At 55.0% G+C, this 21,322-nt stretch overlaps 1 protein-coding gene across 5 annotated transcripts in view; it reads right to left on the bottom strand.

The window, feature by feature from the left end:
• Window positions 1-1,804, bottom strand: part of DISP3 (dispatched RND transporter family member 3) — a 51,374-nt gene extending 49,570 nt beyond the window's left edge. For 3 of the 5 annotated variants that reach the window (XM_030865751.2, XM_060311225.1, XM_060311219.1), the window contains exon 1: window positions 1,542-1,802. The gene's annotated coding sequence lies outside the window, so the exon portion shown is untranslated. Of the gene's footprint in view, window positions 1-1,541 lie in introns of all 5 variants that reach the window. The other 2 variants (XM_060311216.1, XM_060311237.1) reach the window with 2 other exon arrangements.
• Window positions 1,805-21,322: the final 19,518 nt, after the last annotated feature.

Here is a 21,322-nt window from a genome sequence, read left to right on the forward strand (position 1 = left end):
GATGTGGACCTTGGCTGCAGGAGCTTTGTCTGAAGTAAGAAAGGGGAGCAGGCATGAGGGTGGTGAGCTGAGAAAAATGGACTCTGAGCCCAATACCAAGATTCTGTAAGGCTGGGGTTCTGTTTGCCGCTTCCACTGGGCCAGGCTACTCCTTCCATTTGGCACATACCCAGGTTCCTGACCAAGTCTGCACTGGGGTGGGGGGAGGGTTTTCTTTGTGACCCGCTGCTTGGCTCAAAGGGTGTGTGTGCATGGGGGAGGGGAGGGCTGAGGCTGAGGGAGGGAGCCTGAGCAGCTCTGTGAGTCACTGGGCATCTCTGTGACCACCCGGAGGGGAGCTCTGAAGTCTGAGGCTCAGTCAGGTGTCCAGAGACAGCAAGACCTGAGGGAAGGTATTGCTCGGCTTGCTGGTGCTTGTGGGAAGATCTGTGTTTGTTCACGTGCGTGTGGATCGTCCCTCCATGTGCCGATTGTGTGGAGTGTGGGTGGATGTATATCACGTGAGTGGACTATGAGTCTGTGGGGATTGTTTGCGGGTCTGTGGTTTGCGGGTAGACCCGTGTCAGTGTGTGCATGGACTGTGGGTCTGTGTGCTCTTGGGTCCGTGGGCACGTGCGCGGGGGTTGTGAGTCTCCAAGGCCGCCTCCAGGTGCTGTCCGCGGAACTGACCTGGGGCGTGGACGGGCGGGCACCTGCGCCCAGTCTCAAGAGGAACCTGGGGCCAACTGTGGAGCAAAGAGGGGCCGAGGAAAGGACGCCTCCTAGGAGGCGCCTTCCTAGCCCAGCTGCGGGCCCCCCAGGGAGTTTGGAAAAGTTCTCCCAGTGGCGGGGTTGCTCCCAGGAGTCGGCGCCACTCGCGCCGAGAGTCTTCCCCACACCCTCAGCGCCACCACTGCTGGCTGCCCACCCCATCTCCACACTCACTAGCGTTCTCAGCAGGGCCCGGAGACCCTCTCGTGCTCAGCTTCCAGAGCCTACCCGGTCCGCCCCAGAGCTCCCGCGCGCCCGGTTGGACCGGTTGCCAGGTTAATTGGGCCCCAGCACTCCGGGAAGGTCCAGTCGAGAACATGAGTGCGCTAAGGTAGAAAGTGGATGGAGAGGAGGTCATTATCTTTTCCAGTCCCCTCCCTGAGCTCCAGCTGGGGTGAGAGACTGATCCCGGGCGGCTTCAGACTGATGCTCAACTTTTCCGGAATCAGTCATCCATCCGCAGGGACTAGCAGGGGACTAGAGGTCGGAAGCCTCGCCGTTTGTGGGCATCAAACAGGCTGGTGCAGACCCAGGCTGCTCGGGCCCCGCGGGGAGTTGGTGAGGAGGGAGCTCGGCCGCGGGGGGCTATAGCTCTGGGCTCTGCGCCCCACCAGCCGGCTTTCCCGGAGGGTCCGAGGCCCGCATCCCGGGCTGGCTGGACAGAGGGAGAACTTCACATACAGAGCCGCGCAGGCCGAGGTGGGGGCGGCGCGGAGGGCTTGCCCCCCTTCCTCCGAGCAATGCATCCCCCTGCCCCGACCCAGATGGCGCCCAGCGGCCGTCGCACTCACCTCGGCTGGCCAACCTGAGCTGGCTGAGCCGCGGGCGCGGGAGGGAGGCGCGCCGTAGGGGGCCGAGGGCTGCGGCCACCCTGCCGTGCGGACTTGTCCCCTCGCGGGAGTCGCAGGGCGAAGCTCTTCGGAGCTGCAGGAGGCCGGCGTTGCCCGCTCCGCTCCAGAGCGCACAGACTGCGCGCAGCCAGCTGTGCGTCTCGCTCCCCAGCGCGCACCGGGAGCTCGCTGCGCCGCCGCCGCCTTTTATTCGCCGCCCGCCTTTGTTTGGGTCCGGGCTCCTACCACGGGGCGTGGGGGTGTGCAGGGCAGACTCTGGGGCCACACCGCCCCCCAGACCCTGGCGCCACCGGCCTCCGCGCCGCCCGGCTTTGAGTCAGTAGCCGGCGAAGGCTGGCGCTCCGCCGCTCCCTGCTGTCTCCAAAGCCCGCCGCCAGGCGCCACGGTGGCCGCCGCACCCCCTACGAGAGCCGCGCTGTGGTATAGCCGGGCTCTCAAAGCCTGCGGGCGGGGACTGCGAGGGGCGCAGCGACCCCTGTGGGTCAGTCCCCGCCTCTGCAAACGGCCCTGACAGGGTCCCCTGCCCCGCCCCCCCCTTTCCTAGATTCCCACCTCTCTCCTAGCCCGCGCTCCTCTCCCCGTCCGCCCGGCCTTGGCAGGTCACCAGCCTCTTGGACACTGGAGGGCATCCTCAGGTCTTCTCCGGAGGGAGCTGCCAAGCCCAGGTTCCTGGCGCCGTCCCTTCCTCCCATCTCCATTCATCTCTCTGGCACCAGAGCCCAGAGGCATGCCAGCGCCTGGGACCGGGCATCCCTCCAGCCTTAGTACACGCTCTGCCTATATCCCTGGTTCGCGGGCCACAAGGAGAAGGGGCCAGGGAGCCAAGGCTATTATTGCCTGGCTCATTTCTCTCCATCAGGAGAGAAAGACTCAGAGGACATTAGCAGTGGTGTCACCCAGGGAGAGCCAAGGGGGATGCCTTGAAAGGGGACCGGTTGCCAGCCCCCAGCAGCCAGATGGAGGGGTTTTACTTATAGAAGCCAGAACGAAGGGAGGCCATTGCTACTGTTGTGTGAGGGGTGAGCCGGGAGTTTACGATACATCCTCAGTGTGTGCTGAGAGCAGAACAGAGGAAATAGAGAGGGGGTCGAAATGCAACCCCTGTCTCTAGGAAGTTCCCAGCTTACAGGGCAGATAGAAACACGGTTGAATTCTAAAATGAAACACCAGGCCCCATACCCACACACGGATGCTCAATCCATGCCGCAGCCTTTCTTTTTAAAAGAGGAAAACTGGGGCTTCCCTGGTGGTTGAGAGTCCACCTGCCGATGCAGGGGGACACGGGTTCATGCCCCGGTCTGGGAAGATCCCACATGCCGCGGAGTGGCTGGGCCCGTGAGCCATGGCTACTGAGCCTGCGCGTCTGGAGCCTGTGCTCTGCAACGGGAGAGGCCACAACAGTGAGAGACCCGCGTACCGCAAAAAAAAAAAAAAAAAAAAAGAGGAAAACTGAGTTGGGAGCACCTCTAACATAGAAGGGCTGAGTGGAGCTTCTGTTTGCTCCTCACCTTCCATCCCTGCTCTGTCTCTCTGGTGTGCAGCCCCTGGGGGCTGTTCCCAGTGGCTGGCTGCAACCAGGACACATGGACGTTTATGATTGTGGATGCACTGAGAGCTCATCTGTGCAGAAGCGAATGGCCCGAGCCGGTGTCCCTACCCTGGCACTCACTCTCTATGTACTCAAGATCGTCATGGGAACGACTGCCAGGCTGGCCAAATCTATCAGGGAACTCCCAGTGGTCCCATCTGGCCTCGAAGACATTAGGGTTTAGGACAGCTCCTGTGTGAAGGGTGCCTCCCTGAGCTGTGAGCGGAGAGAGAGACAGGAGACCTTTCCTGAGAAGTGGAGAGCACGTGTGTGACTGCCCCCAGATCAGAGGCCAAATCTGACATATGCGCACGGAGGAACAGACTCAGCATGGCCCTGCAAACGTCTAGTCTCTCTTGCCACATCCCAGAGGGAGGGCAGAGAACGTGGCACCATGGGAGAGGGTGGGAGGAAGGAGAACCAGGAGAAGATCTGTTTATAAGGGAGACACAAAAGTGTGTTCCCAAGCCCAGCTGAGAGCAAAGGGTTTTCTCTGTGGGCGAATGCCTTACGCTTTTCCATTGGTTTGAAGGCTCTTCCAGGAGCCTCCTCAAGCTCTTCAGGGCTCATTCACTGTTCCTCCCAGTTGGACAAATCCACAGGGAGCGATACTGATGTGCTCCGTGTGTCACCCTCAGCCCATGCCTGGGGACACAGCCCTCACTTCCCTGGGAACTATTTTTAGTGGATTTGGGTCCTAGCTTCATGCCGTCTAGCAGGTCATAGCTGTGGCCCCTCGGCCACACCCTCCTTGGAGTCCTCCCTGGCCTCCTGGGACCTCCAGATGATCTCCAGCGGGGGCTGGGTTTGGTCAGCCCTTGATGTGGGATCTTCTGGGAACAGAAGGTCCAGAGGCAGAGGCCCAGTGGAGTAAAGGAGGAGGTGGGAGTGTGGTACCCAGGAACACTGGAAGCATGCAATTTTCTCAGGCCATCAGCGGGGTTTTAAAAATGCAAATGGAACTAAGCCTTTGAAATACGCCTGCCATAAAGTGGAACTGGTGGTGGCAGCGGAAGCTGGCACCGGTGTGGAAAGTCACAAGAATCCCCCTCCTAGAGCCTCATCCTTGGACTCCCCCCTGCCCTCTACTCCACGTTTTGCCTGCAGGAGAGAATGCCTGTTTACAGGGGCCTGGGAATGCTGGACTCAGAGATCCCTGCCCAACCTCGGGGCCCCTCCCTGAAGCCTTCTTTCCCTCCAGGTGTTAATTAAAGATGACTCCGATAGTCAAATGATCCACCCAACTGCAGGGCTGCCGAGAATGAGATTCTACGTTCCCCTGGCCCCCCACTCTAGTGATGTCTGTTGGAAGTTCTTCCAGGGTCTGATTTAAATGCCTCTTGGTGCCGATAAGCTGCTTCCCCTGTTCCCTGTCTTCACGACTAATTGAAAGGCCTTCTTCTGTAAGAAGTTGGAGCTATAAAGGGCTGCTTTGTCCTTAGCTCTTATCCCTTTATTTCTATTTTCTCTCCAACCATGTCTGAAGCAGAGCCTCTGAGCCCAGCATCTGATTCCACTACTCCCAGTAAAGCCGTATTTCTGTTCCATTCCTTAGCAGCTATGTGACCATGGGAAAGCTCTAAATAAATATTAGCTGCTGCTTTTGCTCCTCCTTCTCCCCCTCCCCCTTCTTCTTCTTGCCTGTTGGGCAAGAGTGACCTACAGGTGACCATAATACCTCTCACTTCTTTGCCCCACCCCTGGCGAGGGGGACTGTGTGCAGATCAAGTCCTCCCACTAAATGTTTAAGCAGCTAAGGGAAAGAGTATATGGTGACGGATGGGGTGTTCATTTTTAACAGTGCAGTAGATTAAGCAATTTCTCCATTATCGCTCCCATCAAGGAATAGAGTAACTATATTTATAGGTGTTTCCTTCTTCAGTCTGCTAACACACTGAGTTTGGTCCCAACACAAAGAGATTAGAGGTTTCCCTCTAATCTCACCTTCTCCAGGATGCCCAGAGGCAAGTGAACTGGGGGGTGTTGTAAAGAGTTCTAGATTTAGGAAACTGAGTTTGATTTTTCTACGTGTTGTTTATTAACTGTATGACCTTGGGCAAGTCACTTCATTTCTCTGAGACTCAGTTTCCTCAACTGCAAAATGGGAGTAATAATGAACTCTGCCTATAATACTCCTGCAATTATCTTTTCAGCTGAGGTGGAGCACAGATTTATAGGTAAAACAGTTAGGTAATTAGTCATATATATAGTTATATATAGTCGGAGAGCCATATGCTAGGTAGAATGAACAATCCCTGTTTCCATGACTTTCAAGATCGATGCTCATCATGTGATATAATGGACGCAAAAGAGCTCAGGAAACTTGCCCAAGTTCATGGTGAATGAATTTCTGACTCCAGGTCGTGTAGCAGGTCAGTGGAATAGTTTGGGTTGGACCCAGGCCTCCTTCAGTCTCGAGCTTCTCCCAAGACAGCGTCTTTCCTCTCCCCAGCCCCGTTCTCCCTGAAGTTCTGTTCAGGAGGTGAGTGTGAGTTTATGGGGGGAAGAGGATAGAGGGGCCAATAATTCAAGAGAAGAAAAAGAGGTCTGGGGAAAGGTGATGGGGCCAGGCTGGGGTGGGGATGCTGCAGACAGGGCCTGGGGGAGGCTGGGCAGGTGGCAGTCCTTCACTCCTGCCTCTCCAGAATTTCGCAAGCAGCAGGCTTTGCACTCCTTTCCCAGCCTTGCCTGCCTCCTCCAAGGAAGCAGGCAACTTATGCCAGAGTGAATACGATCCAAGTTATTAGCTGCCTGCAACAATTAGCCCCAGCGCCTGGGCCGGCTGACACCTCGGCTTGGAAAGAGGGAGCCAATTACAGCATCATCAGTGTTCACGCTGCCACATAATCCTCTCCCAACACGCCGTCGCCTCATTCCCCATCCAGGTTTCTAGAGGGCTTTGCCCGGACTTCAACCTCTGGAGAAGACCAAGCAGAGGCCTTCAAGAGTGAAAGTCAATGAGGGGTTAGACCCCAAGGGGCATTGCACACAGCGGGGCTAAGGCACTAGCAGGGAAGGGCAGGACCCTGCCACAGGTGTGGACAGTGCGGCACTAGCCAGAGGCTGTCTCGTTGTGAGCGAGAAAGTATAACCTCCAGGTTGTGGGTTTTAAGTAGATTCCGTGCGGGTTTATTGTTAGAACTGGCTTGAAAGGGAGAGGTCAGAAATACCCAAAAAGTTCTCCTTTAAATCCCAGCTCAGTCACATACTAGCACTGTGGCTTTGGGAAAATTCTTTCATGTCTCTGAGCTCGTTTCCTTACGTATAAACCTGCCACAGCGGCCACACCTCCCCAAGGAGGGAGATACTGCACAGTAGCACATAGTAGCACAGCCAGTGGCACAGAGGAGCTGGAAATAAATGGCAGCTATTGTGTTCCATATGGAAGGAGCCCTGGAAGGAGAGTCTATGCTTCCTGCGAGTCCCCTGCCCCTGGGCGGGGGAGTGAAAGTGTGGGGCAATGGGGGAGGAGGTAGCTGGGGAGTTAGGACACCCGGATGCTGACCCCAGGTTTGCTACAACTTACAGTGTGATCTCGGTGCCCTTTCCACTCTGGCCTCTTGTTGCAACCTGACAAATGAGAGCATGAGACTAGATGAGCTCTAGAGCCCCTGTAACTATGATCTTCCAAGAGAGTGTGGGTAGAGGGAATGAGTGTAGGGTGGGTAGGAAGCTGTGGGGAGTATGGAATCCCCAGTTCTTCAAGAGGGTGAATGGCAGCAATGGTAAATGTGATGGAACTGCCAAAAGAACATGAAACCAGTTACACAGTTAAGCCTAGAGTCTGTTGGTTCTGCATCAGTAAAAGAAACCACATCCCTTCGATCAACACAGGGAAAAAAAGATCACCGCCTGGTGCAGAGCTTCTGGGAGAGGCTGAGTAGAAGTCCCCAGTGCAGTTCTTATCTTTGGGGATGTTTAGAACGGCTAGTGGCTGACGACATCTTCCAAACACCCGAGCCGTAGCTGAGGCAAGGGCAGAGGGATGAGGACATTTTGGCCCCTTGGAGGTGGTGTGATGCTCAGGGTGAGCAGTGCTGAGGCTCCGGAATAACTCAGTTACACCTGATGGAGGTTTCTGAGCACCCAGTGGGGCTGCGCGAGCATTAGAGGGTGGGGTCATGTATAGGCAGGTGCGCCAGGAATACCTAAGGCTCCGGATGCTCCCGCCTGTGTGTGAGCTCTTTCATGACTCGGCATGGAATGCCAGCCCCATCTTCCCACCCTTTCCTGCCCTTTTATCCCTCTGGCCTCGGCTTCCTGGCACAGGCTGGTCAGCAGCTCCCCCTGCCCCTACCAGCCTGGCTGGGGCCAGCTTTAACACTGACCATCAGGCTCTACCTGGGCCTCTGCAGTGGCAGCAAGAAAGAGCTTTTCTGGCATTTTCCCAGTCAGGAATCTGTGCAGCTCTGATGGGCTGCCCCAGTGCCAGCTCCTATTCTAGCGCCTCCAGTGTGGGCAGGGCAAGGAACATTCCATGCCAGAGAACTCTGTGGCCAGGGTCCTTGAGCTGGAATGAAGGGCTGGTAGACAGGTCATCAGTGCCCAGGCAATTAAAATACATTTTGGGGAGCTTCCCTGGTGGCGCAGTGGTTGAGAGTCCACCTGCCGATGCAGGGGACACGGGTTCGTGCCCCGGTCCGGGAAGATCCCACGTGCCGCGGAGCGGCTGGGCCCGTGAGCCATGGCCGCTGAGCCTGCGTGTCCGGAGCCTGTGCTCCGCAACAGGAGGGGCCACAACACTGAGAGGCCCGCGTACTGCAAAAATAAATAAATAAATACATTTTGGGCACCAAGGGATTCTGCTAACAACATCACCACCAATAATAATGAATGGCTACCATTTATTGAGTACCAGGCCTTGTATGTGCATCACCTCATTTAAACTCACCCCATGAGGTGAGCCCTCTTACCATCGTCATTTCCAGGTGAGGAAAGTGAGGCCCAGAGAATAAGCTCCTTTAGGTCACACAGCAGGTAAGTACTGAAGACTCAACCCTAGGCCGTTTGATTCCATAGCTCAAGTTCTTTACCGCATTCTTATTCTCATCTTACAAATGGAAAACTTGAGAGTTGGGGAGGATAAGGGACTTGGTTAAGGTCACAGAAAGAGGCAGCCATGGAGAGGATTCGAACTAAGATACTACATTTATCTGCTCTACTCTACTGCTCCCCGATGAACTTGGTCCCTGTTAAGATACCACTCTCAGAGACCCCTGCTGTGGCACTTAGGTCTTATCCTAGGTCTAAAACACAACAAAACTCACCTCCCTATTCATCCTTAGGGAGGTCACTGCCTCTCTCTGTGAGTCCCAATCTACCAAAAAAAAAAAAAACAAAACAAAACCCTAAGACAGAGCTTACATTCCAATCTGCGAATTGTTCTGTCTGATGAGATTCTCCCACACAAACTAGAAGGGCTATCCGGCAAAATGGCAAGACAGTTCCCAGGACCCAGGAGGGCAGGGTCATACCTATACCTTCCAGGACAAGATGTGGGGGCCAAGGTCTCTGGTTGTGGACACGTCATGGGATTGGCATCCCTTGATACGAAATGCCACGTCATCTCCTAGCTTCTCCTTTACCACTGGGGAGACTGAGGTCCAGTGCAGTGATCGCAGTGGTGTGGTTGCCTCCTGACAGAACTGTCCTCTTGGCCACCCCTCCAAGGCCTCTGTGTCCTTCACAACACCGCTGGGTCCTCATTTTGCAGCTGGGCACGTCTGGGGACAGCTGTTCTTGCTGGCATCCAGGGCCGCATCTGACAGATGTGGCAGAAGGATGCAGGGGGAATGCGTGAGTGGTCTTAATGGCCACTTGGGGAGTAGACCGGGCCAGGCTGGCATGGCTGGGTGTGTCTGGGGATGCAGTCTGATGGCATGTTCCCTTACTCCCCCCTCCTCCTTTTCCTCCCTGTTTTCTTTCCTATCTCTCCCCCAGCACGCCCAAACTCCCCACCTTTCCTCCTTTACATGTCTTCCTTCCCTTGATAATGGCCACAGTAAACATATATCGAGCACTTACTGTGTGACAAGCCCATACCAAGTGTTTTACAGGCACCATATTCTTTCATCTTCATGATAGCCCTTGGAGAGTAATTATTTCCCTTTTGAGGAAAATATGACTCAGAGAGGTCGGAGTCTGTAAGGCCCAGCTGGCTTCTGAGCCCACATTCTCCTGTCCTTCTGCTCTGCTGGGGACAGTAGCACCTCATCACATGTAGGGCAAGCGGGCCAGATGCAGTGCAACCTGCTGATTGATTGACATTGACTGGACTGATTGGCAAATGCTTTTTTCCTTTTGATTTTCCTTTAAAACTCTAAGCTGATTTCATCTCCCTCCCTGAATTGTGACGTTCTCTGTACCTTCTCATCCTTCTATTCCCAATGTGTATTTGGGCAGCCCAGGGTCAGCCTATGAAGGTCCTGACTCTAGGCCCTGCCCTCTACTGGGCCCTGCCCTCTACTGGGCCTGGTACGGGAGGACTGGGGAAGCCGGGAGAGCTCTCGGGGCTCCCAGGAAGCCCTGATGACACCTGCGACTCCCTGCAGGAGAGTCTGCTGCTCCACGCTTCCCCACTGCCTGCACGACACAGTCCTGGCCCTGAATATGCACTCAAGGCCCTCTCTCCTCAGTGGCCTCTCTCCAACCTGCTCGACTGGCCGTCCAATCCTCCCCCGCAGCAGCCCTGACTTGGTCCTAGCTGAAGAGTTAGCCCCTCATCACTCAAGCACACCAGGCTCCTTTGTGTCTCTCAGCTTTGACTCACATCCCTCCCTCTGCCTGAAACATCACTCATACTCAATGCCGAACTCATCCCTTCCATGATGAGGTCACTCCCAAACCGACCCTCACCCTTTCCCCCAAAGAGTCTTCAACGCTCTCTCTTCTTTGCTCCTAGAACAATTTCACACATCTATTTCTGCATTTGTCACAGTCTGACTTGTTTTCTATATAGAGTGTTGTGTGAGCACGCACGGAGTGCAAGGTTGCGTGAAGACTCCGCAGGGGGGCCGCTTCCCAGGCTGAGGCTGGGGGCAGGCGGGGGCAGATCATGAGAAGCAGCAGAACCTGGAGTTCCGGGACCATCTCTACCGGGACCTGGATGCTGAGCTCAGAAGTCAGAGTCAGACATTCTTCTGCTCATTTTAGAGATGGGACAATTGAGGCTCACTGAAGGAAGGGATGACTTTCCCATGATCACATGGCACTTTGTGGGATAGTTCCATATGACCTAACGGTAGACCCCGGAGTCCCAAAGTCCGGTGGGGTCCCCAAAGTCCCAGTTGTAGGGCTGGGCTGTGGCGCACACTCTTTCTCTGTCACCCAGAGCCTCCCGTTCTCCTTGCTACCTTTATCAGTCAGCTATTCCCACAATAATGCTGCAAAACAAACCACTTCAAAGTCTCAGTGGCATTTTAACCTTAACACTTCTACGTTGCTCACAGGTCTAGACGCGGCTGAGAGCTCTGCTTCGGGTTGTGAGCCCACTCACGTCTGCTCCGTGTGTCATGTTGGGGGCCGTGGCTATCCCGGTTAAGTTCCTTTTCTGGCCATGGCAGGAGTGCAAGCGGGCAAGCACAACCACATAAACACATCTCAAGCCTCTTCTCTCATTATATCTGCTGCCATCCCATTGGCCAGAGCAAGTCACCTGGTCAAGCCCAAGGTCAAGTGGTGAGGAAGTAGACTCATGTAGCCTTGGCAAGGGTGTGAATGTGAAATACTGCTCCAGGAGAGTGAAGGATTGAGGCCAATGATTCAATCCTCTGTGCTGTGCTTGTGCCTCTACCTTTCCTCTTACAGATTCAAATTGATAACCGACTGCCCCCCAAAGCCACGAGACAGGCCCCCCAGCTTCCTTCCTGACAGCCACTAATCACAGAGCCTTCAGCTCACTCTCCACCTTCCCCATCAGCAACTTAGCCATGCTATTTTCAAAATAACAGCAGAGGAGAGATGTAAAGAGAACACTCAGTCTCCACGAGTTGAATGTAAAAGAAGAGTAAAGAGGCATGTGGTTTGTTTAACCTGGAAGAGTGGAGTTATCTCCACCCTCACCTTCCAGCCCCACCCATTGTCCCAAATCTGAAAGGTGAGCTTTAGGGATCCCTCAAAGCTTTGAGTCAAGTTCTCATAGGATCTCTAATCTACGTAGCCTCAGAACCTCTTTTAATTTTTGCCTTCCTGCCTCTGTTCACCACCCTTTTGATAGCTACCCACCGGTTTCCAACAGAGAACGACCATTCCCGTTCAGCCCATGTGATTTCGGTGAGGGCAACGCACACGTGACCCAGGCCTAGGCCAGAGCATCCCATCACCCCGTGGCTACAGTGATTGATTCAGGGACAGACTCACAGCAAATTAAGGCCAATGAGAATTCAGTCCTGGGCTTTCTGTCAAACTGCTGGGCTTGATATGAGGAGTTAGAGGAAGCCAGAAAGAGACTGCTTTTCCTGCAGGACTTGGAACTGCTTTTCCTGCAGGACTTGGAACTTAGAGGATATAGGCTTTGTGTTACCAGCAACCGCAATGCCACCATGTCAATTCCAAGCATAAAGTGTGCCAACATCACCATGAACTGAGCGACAGAGACAGACTTGACTTGAGCTCCTGGATCAAGCTATGCCTGAAGTCCTAAACTGCTTTTGGGTTTTTCAGCTATGAGACCAGGCGGAACAGTTTTTCTGTCACTTACAACTGAAAGCGTCCAAGTAAACTTGGACTCCTTTAATCATAAAATACTGGACATCTAGAGCCAAGGATGCTTCGAATCATCAGTTTGTTGAATCCCAGGGAGTTGAAGTCCTTAGACTTTAAGCATGACTTAGAGGAACATGGAGAGGGTCCCGGAGCTATGGGTGTGGAGAAGGGGAGGAACCAAGGTATCTTTAGGCAACCCCACTGATGCCAGCACATTTGTCCTGTACCAGGAGCTCCTGCAGCACCAGACACTAGACTATAGATTGGCCCGGGCGGGCTGGGTGGAATGAGATGCATAATCCCAGCTTCCTGGTCTCAGCAATGACATCAACTTATAGCCTTTCATGTTTGTGCTCCTACAAGGCACTCTCTCAGCCCTTCATTCAAGGAGAAGATGCGGTCTGAGCTGACCTGGGGCGATGAGAGCAGTGTTGCTAGGACAGGCTGCCGCAGACAAGGGACTGGAGAGCACAAGGGAGGCACAGAGGGAGAGGTAGACAGTGAGGACGCCCCTTGGAAGGGTTGCGTTTGGCCGGCAGAGAAGCCTGCCCCAGACTGGACTCCTCTGTGCCAGGGGCCTGGCCCCAGTGTGCCAGCCTCCAGCGTGGCATCAGTGCCCACTCTTGCTGACTAACCTTTCTGAGCAGATATTTCAGGAAGGGAAATGAAGGCTCACACTCCACTCTGGCTTCCTTACCTGCTGAGACAATTTTCAAAAGTACCAACGGCTGACCTGGCTCCTGGGCTATATCCCTCTGCCAGGGCTGAAGCTGCCACTGGCCCAGCTCACAGGGCCTCCTGCCTGGCCACAGCTCCTGGATCCAGCTTCACTTCCCGTCTGGCCACTGTTCCTTGAGAGCAAATGGCTCTTTTGCTCTGAATGAAGTTTCCTGGGTGTAACAGACCTGGGTTCTAGTTTCACTCTCTCCAGCGACTTGCTTCTTGTGTCTCTTGACAGTAACCTGGAGGCCTCCCCACTAATGATGAGCCTCGCTACACTCTTATGAAACAGGCCTTACCACTCCCGTTCTACAGGCAAAAAACCGAGGTCTGAGAGGTCCTGACTTCACTCATTCAGCAGCACCATTTACCAAATGGATGAGCAGTCTCCTTGCCAGGCACTATACTAGACTCTGAGGACACTAAGGTGACTAAAATAAGGTCCTGACCCATAAGCTGCTCAGTTAGGGTGAGTGAAAGACTTGCTCAAGGTCAGAGAGCGAACTGTCATCCCCTTTGCACACAGTAGGTGCTCAATCAATGCATGAATTGGCTGAAATACCATGTGGGCAACTGACAAGGAGGAATCATGGGCAAAAAGGCAGTAGGATACAAAGGATGCAAGAGGAGAAAGGGAGATGTCCATTTCCAGCCTCGAGACTGGGTTTGCAAACAAAAAATCTATCATATCTGATGCCGTTTGCTAAAGATCAGAATGGAAATGAGGGGTGGCGAATGGTGTGCTTCGCTCCCGCCTGACAAAGCAGCGTGGGGTCTGCAGGGGCTGCACTTGGCAATGAGCTCTGGAGTGGTCCCCAGTTCCCCCCAGTCAGGGCTGCAGAGAGGATGGAAACGGTTCATTCAGCGTGGCATGCTGGTAACACTGGGAACAGGAAGGGAGGATGCAGACATGAGAATGAACGCTTAACTGCCTAGTTAAAATATCCCGAAATGTGCCCAGCCTCACAGATGATAAGAGCAGGTTCTTCCTCTCCTCTGGACCTTGTTTCTCAAAGCGTGGTCCAGGCAGCAGCAGCAGCAACACCTGGGCATGTACTAAAAATGCAGACTCTCAGTCCTATCCTGGACCTACTGAACGCGAAGCTGCATCTTCAGCAAGGTCCGCCACTCTCTCCCAAGGCTGGCCTCATGTTAGAATCAGCAGAGGAGGTTTAGAAAACCCTGATGCCTGCATATACCCTGGGGATTCTGACTTAATTGGTCTGAGCTGTGGCCTGGGCAGCAGGACTTTACTGAGATATAATTGACATCTAACATTGTGTAAGTTTAAGGTGTACAACGTGTTGATTTGACACACTTATACCCTGCAAAGTGATGACCATGGTAGCATTAGCTAACACCTTCATCACAACACATCAATGCCATTTCTTTTCAAGCAGGACTTTCTAATGTCCAGCAGGTGACCCAAATGTCCAGCTGAGGTTGACCATTGCTTTCACTTTACAGAGACATCCCCAACTTGACCTCCTATGCTCTTTGCTGTAACCCTAGGAGCTCAGGAGGGTATGGTTCTCTCCACTTTTCAGAAATGAGGTTATTCTCATTTTTCAACCCAGCAGGAGGGTGTGGAGCAGGGGTTCTCCAAGTGAGGTCCCCAGACCAGCCGCAGCAGCATCCCCTGGGAGTTTATTAGAAAAGTAAATTTCAGGATCCGAACTTTAGGAGTGGGACCCAGAACCTGTGGTTTAACAGGCTTTTCCGGGTGATTCCTACGCGTGCTCAAGTTTGAGAACTGCTGGTATAATGGAGAGAGCCCTGGACTGGGAGAGGAGATCTGGCATCTCCCCCAGCTCTGTGCGTCCTCGGGTTTCCATCTCCACATGTGGAAACCGAGGGGACTGGACCAGATCAGGGCTGCCCCGCCCACACAGTGTTCCCCTGACAGACATTGCTAATCCATCCCAGCACTGCTTCCCACTGAGCCTCGGTTGACCAGAGAGCTTTTCTCAGCACATCCTTCCCCTGCCTCCGCCACCCTCAGGGAGTGCAGCCCTCCCAGGTGGTCAGGGTTGGCACCAAAATTAAACTCTCTTTGCGACCCCAGATGCTCCCTGATCTCTGAGAATGCCTCCACCTCTGTTAATGGCAAGTGTGGGCCTCAGACCTTGGAACTGGTGCTTTTTCTGTCCTCCCCCTTCTCCTCCGCCGGCTCTAAGAAAGCTGTGGAAGCTGGTGCCTCCGCATGGGTCAGAAGGCGGGTGTTGGAAGGCAGGTGACCCGCCCCCAGCTTCATGCCCTGTCACACCTCCACGCTTTGCAGAGTCTTTTGCCACATCTCACGCACTCTTCTTTGCCTCCTCCTCTTCTGGACTTATCTTTGCAGCCACCAAGGCCCAGGTCAAATGTCACCTCCTCAGTGACACCCCCTCCCACCCCCCCGCCCCACGTCTCCAGGTAGGGACAACTGCGCTTCCTTGAAGATGGGTGCACTTCCCACCTGCGTTACGCCTCGGCATTACAATCTGTCTCCCTCCGTGGACTGCAGCTCCTGGAAATCAGGGAGCATCAGGATCCCTAGCACGCAGCCCTGAGCTTGGGAAGGAGAGCTGCTCAAGACAAATGCGACTGAATGAGGCGCCCAGATTCCCAGTGTCGGGGGCAGGGTGTCCGCATGGGTCCAGTGCGCTCCCAGTCACAGTGTCTTCTGTGCCTCATTCTAACCGCATATCGGCCGACTTCCCACCTGCCAATCCTCTGTCACTCAGAGTTGAGCACTGGCCCTGGCACGGTGCTGAGAGGGGCACTGCCCAGCCCGTCCGGCCTGGCTCCTTCCCAGGAAAGTGGGAGGCAGGGAACGAGGCCACAGAGACATCCCCGCGTCTCCAGCAAGGAGCTAATGGGCAGGTTAGTGAGGCGCTGGCTGCAGTCAGATTATTCACCCCAGAGTGCTGGGGAAGTAGGCACCAGGACTGCAGTCACGCCCACACATCAAGGCCAGTTCCAAGGAGGTGGAGAAGCTGCCCTCTCTCTGCTCACCTGCACACCTCCCATCGCTGGGCTCTGTCCCTCTGGGAGGGAGGAGGGGCGAGGTCCATTCAGCCCACACTTACTGAGCACCTACTGTGTGTTCAGCCATGGGAGAGATGCACCGGGGCAGGGCAGTGAAGAGGAGATGCAGCCCCTGCTCTTAAAGAGGGATGAGAAGGGGAGAGACACGGGCATGTACTGAACATGGCCGTATACCGAGTCTTGTGTGAGGGCGACGTGCATTGAACATCCACTGCATACCAAGCCCTGTGTGGGGATTTAACCCTACAACGGTCCTTGCAGGCAGCTTCCTGACCTGGGTTTGCATCCTGTGCCTCCCTGCCCTACAGGGATCCAGCTTTTCCTCTTCCAAGGCCCCGCTCAAATGCCATCTCCCAGGGGAACGCTATGGACATGCCGTCTAGTATGAGGAGCCTTTCCCGCTCTGTCGGCCAGAACTCTTGGTTCTTTCCTCTGCCTGGGGTTATTGACAGCAGGCTGCTGTGTGTTCAGCCCTTCCCGGGGGCCAGAAATGATGCCCAGTACTGCCGTGCATCCTCTCTCAGTCCTCACCACCCAGCTACCAGGTAAGTACTGCTGTTACCCATTGTACAGCCAAGGAAACTGAGGTCCTGAGAGGCTAAGGGACTTGCCCAGCACGGCACAGCCAGCAAGTGACAGAGCCAGAGCCTGACCCTAAGCCCAGCTGTTTCCAAGGCCACTGGATGAATGACCCAGGCCAATTCCTGGGCCCCTGTGCATGGCTGTCCCCGAGGACATCCACTGGCCATTTTAATAAGAGTAAACTGAAGCCTTTGTCCTAATGTGGCTGCCCCTCACCCACTCCCCACCTGGCATGCAGACACCTCTCCCCTGAAGCTCATGGAGACTCAGGATGTCATATTTCCAAACTGAGAAACAGCCTTACGTTTCTGGGGGAGAAAAGACCAATCTGGAGAAGTTGGACATTCCCCTCCTCCCATCCCCCGGGGAATTTGCATATTGCTGTTTCCCATGATGCTCTCCCTCCCACCCCACAAAATAATTGCTGAGCAGATTGCATTGGAAGGAGAATTCCTGAATTATGGAGTCATGATTCTAAATGGCTGTTTATCTGTGTTTTGCTTCATTTCTTAAAAAAAAATTGTTAAAATGTAAGTAAGTAAGTTAAATGCAAAGGCAATGGAAGCTGCATCCGTCACCCCGTGGAGGATGGTGTTGGGCATCACGGGAGGCAGAGACCACGGGAGGCGGTAATGGCGGCCGTCGGCTGCCTGCTGGCTTTCTGGGCCTGCTCCCTACTTGTCTGTCACAGCCTCCCTCATTGTCTTCCCCACTGCACACCTGAGGAAACGAGAGCCCAGAGAGCTCAAGTGACTGGGCCAGGGTCACACAGCTGATATGAGGTAGTGCTGGGCTTGAAACACCTGTCAGTCTGACCCCAAAGCCAAGCTTTCCTCCCTCCCATGGGGAGCTGGGGCGTTTTTCAGCTGCCTCTCTCTGAGCCTCACTGGTGGGTCGCTCTGGTGTGATGGAGAAGGACACAGAGGCCCAGCTGGTTAGGAACCACGCCTGAGATGCCAGGCTCTGCCTGCTGTGAAGTGGGCAGGGCTCTGTAAGAACCAGGTGGGGAGGTGCAGGAGGAATCACTGCCCTGACCTGCCCCAGGGAGCTCACAATCTCAGGGATAAGACGAAGGGCCCCAGCCTGGTGATGTGGGAGAATACTACCTCCTCAGTCCAGGGACACATCACAAACCGATGCTCCTGGGTGTCTCCTTGGACCCGGAAGTACGTGCTTCCCTCCCTGCTGCTCATCTGCGTGGCCCTTCAAGGAAGGGTAGGGTCCTCCCTCGTGCTGCCAGAGTCAAATCTCCACCTCTGCAGTTTTTTAATAATCATCAGACCTTGGACAAGTTGCTTAACCACTCTGAGCTCAGTGTGTTCATCTGTAAAATGGGGATAACAATAGCACCTACCTCGTAGGGTCATTGCGGGGGTAAACTGGGCTAATACAAATAAAGGGCTCAGGACAGTGTCTGGCATTAGGACCTCATAAGTGCTCAGTAAATGCCGGTGGGTAGGATTCTTCATGCAGTAATTCACTGGGCATGCACGTGCTGGGGACGCAGAGGGGAGATGCAGACCCTGCCGACTCAGAGCCTATAGGCTAAGGGCCTGAGGAGGAGTGGCAGATGGGTAAAGACCACCCTGTGGGCCGTGAGCTGCAGTGCAGGTAAGCACAGGGCATTAAGGGAGCCTAGAGGCAGAGGGTCAGTGAGGGCTCCCTGGAGAGGTCACAGCTAATCTTGATGGATGAAGAGGCATTCACCAACTGGCTGGTATTGGGGGGTCAGGTGGGCAGCTAAACACGAGGCAGGCACCCAGGCAGAGGAATGACACATAGAGAGGTGTGGCCCATCTAGGGACTGGCAAGTGACCCAGGATGGCCGAGGTCAGGTGTGTGAGCGGCTGTGATGAGAGACGGATACAGAGGGGGAGGCAGGGACCAGACCTCGGGGAGCCCTGGGAGCTGTTATGGGTGGAATCATGTCCCCCCCAAAAGATATGTTGAAGTCCTGGGATTTCCCTGGTGGTCCAGTGGTTAGGACTTCACGCTTTCACTGCAGGGGACACGGGTTCGACCCCTGGTCAGGGAACCAGGATCCCGCATGTCACGTGGATATGTTCAAGTCCTAACACCCAGTCCCTGTGAATGTGACCTTAGTTGGATATGGGATCGTTGCCAACGTAATTAATTACGATAGGGGCGTATTGGAGTAGGGTGGGCCCTCTAATGGGTACTCTAATGTGACTGGTGTCTTCATAAGAAGAGAAGAGAGACACGGGGAGGAGAATGCCGTGTGCAGACACAGACCCATGAGAGGAAAGGCCAGGTGCAGCCAGAGGCCTGTGATGCAGCCTCAGATGCAGAGGATCGCTGGCCACCCCCGAAGGCAGCAAGCAAGCAGCTTTCCCTGGAGCATCCGGAGAGCGCGAGGCCCCACGGACACCTCGCTAGTGGGCTTCTGGCTTCCGGAGCTGCGAGAGCATCTGGTGTTATAAGCCCCAGCTGATGATCCTTCGTTACAGCAGCCACAGGAAGTAACCCAGGAGCCAAACTACTCACAGCTCTCAGGGTGGAGAGGGTTAACCCCCAAGAGCCCGGCCACAACCACTTCTCTGTGTCCCCCTTGCTGCCTGGTGCTCAGCAGCGCTGCACAGAGACCTGGCGCCCTGCTGCCTGCTTGTTGCGCCCCCATCACCTCTGCCTTCGCCCCCAGTGCCACTTCCCGTCGGGACCTCACTGCTGTGCCCGAGACCGACCGTGGCGGCAGCCACAGCAGCTCATCATGAGATATACAGCCGGCCTTGGGCAGGGTGACAGGGCCCTGCTGGGCTGGCATGAATCATGTTTATCGCAAAGAGGAAACAAAGCTGCTGGAGGGGGGAGATGGGCAGGCGGGAGTGAGGTCTGGGGGCAGGGGCCGAGCAGAGTGAGAGGCGCTGCCCACAGAAAGACCCATTAATTTCCTGATGTTTGCTCCAGGCCCGGGACCAAACAGCCCAGCGCTCTGTTGAGGTTTATCTGTGCGCCTCAGCTGTGAAGCGTGATGCGTGCCAGCTTCTTGGGTGCTTCAGAGATTTGCCAGGCCCGGGATGGGCGCCAATAGAAGCTTCCAGCCCCTCCATTACCCCAGCAAAGGCCTGGCTTTCAACGCTGTCCATGGGTGAAACTGCGCTACATTCTACCTGATAATGAGGTGTCTGTGGGACCAGGAGCCGCTCGGGCCTGAGTCACCCCCAGCCCAGACCGGCCTGGCCTGAGAAGCCAGAGAGGGAGGGCATGGAGGTGCCAGAAGAGAAGGAGGAGATGGCAAAGGCAGAGGGTCAGCACCAAGGAGACGTAAGGGAGCTGGAGTTCTTGAGCACCAGTGTGTGTACCCAGACGCATGTTCAGAGGTTTTCCTCTATCATAACAGCAGTGCGTTAGTTTCCTGTTGCTGCTGTAGCAGATCAACACAAACTGGGCGGCATAAGGCAACAGGAATTCATTCTGTTACCATTCTAGAGGCTAGAAGTCCAAAATCAAGGTGTTGGCAGAATTGGGTCCTTCTGGAGGCTTTGGGGGGAGAGTCTGCTCCACGCTTCTCTCCTAGCTTCTCGAGACGGCCGGCAATCCTCAGTGTTCCTTGGCCTGTAGAGGCCTTGCTCCCCAAATGGCCCCATTTACTCAAATGGGGAGAAGAGAAGGGAGGGACGGGCTCAGGGCAGGGGCAGGCAGGAGGACGAGGGCTTGGCAGCGGACTTCAGAGGCAGGATCTGAGAAGAGGACCCAAGGACCCCTACCCCCCCATGGCATCAGCCATGTGGCTTCCCAGCTGCACCCTCCAGGCCCCGCCAGCATCGCCAGCCCTGCGTCCTGTCCGTCCCACGTCCCCCTTCAGACATGCGGCCATTTGCAGGGAGCCTGTTTAACTCATTCTCCGGGACTCACCTTGGTCACTCCTCTTGTATGAGGACAGCCTGACCTCTCCCCTTCCCCCCGACCCCCACTTCATACAAGACTCTATACACCTCCTTTCACTGGCCAACCTCCAGGACACGAGCCCCTGCAAAGCAGCACTGGACTTGTATTTCTGATCCTCAGGCCCAGCACGGGAAACATTTCTCAATGAATGAAATAAGTCAATGAATGCATGTGTGGGAAAGGGGGCAAATGACAGTCACCAGCCCTCCCCCCCGCCCCCCCCCAGCAGCCACAGCATGAGGCCCCCACCCTCCCTCTGGCCACTCTTGCTTCCCCTTTCCGCCAGCCCACACCCTACAGGGGAGGGAGCCCCGCAGCCACGCTCCCCATCACCCCCTGGGCAGAGAGACCCTGGTCCAGAACGCGAGCTCCAACAGGCACCAAGAGTGGCCGGGACCCTGCCGTATGCATCCCATCTCTTCTTGCAGCCTCAGGGGTGGGGAGCTCTGATAGGTGGGGGGAAGAGGGAGGAGCCATGTATCTGGTTGGTCACGGGGAGATGTGGTCCTTACGTGGGGAAGGGGTAGATTCTCCCCACCCCAGATTCGCCGGTGTCCTCACCCACTGGGCAGGCTCTCCATCTTCCAGGGTCCCTGATATTTAAGGAAATTAAAGTCAGGTCTGGATGCTAAATATTTGTCTAAGCTAAATAGAAAATGGTACCAGAGAAGAAGGCCTTCAATTTTATGAGCAAATAAATCATATGAGAGAGAGTGGGCTGGTGAGAGGGAGGCAGGGCAGGGCACTCAATTATCTAGGACAGAAAGGGTCTCCCAAAGTCTGGGGCTCTGTCCACATCCCCCTTCTTTCAAAGTGTGCTCCTTCACCTGGCGCTATGGGCCAAGGCTGCGTCTTGCTCTCCTTGCCTAGACTCACAGCATGCGATTCCAAGCTACCCCTCCCCGGATGGTTTGGGGAGGGAGAGTTTGGCCTCTGGGTTCAACTGGACCCAAGTCTGAATCCCAGATCCACTACCAACCAGCTGTGTGGCTTAGCAAGTCTCAACTTCCCTGAGGCTCAGTTTTCTCATCTGTATAATGGGGGCAAGCTAGCAACGATTTCATCAAGTTGTTGTCAGCATGAAGTGAGCTGCCGAATGTAAAATGCTCAGCCTGGTGCGTGGTCCATGAGGATGTGCCTGTGGTCGGCAGAATAATGGCCTCCAAAGATGTCCACGTTCGAATCCTCAGAA

Source organism: Globicephala melas, chromosome 1 (genome assembly GCF_963455315.2).
Source record: "Globicephala melas chromosome 1, mGloMel1.2, whole genome shotgun sequence".
Lineage (NCBI taxonomy): Eukaryota > Metazoa > Chordata > Mammalia > Artiodactyla > Delphinidae > Globicephala > Globicephala melas.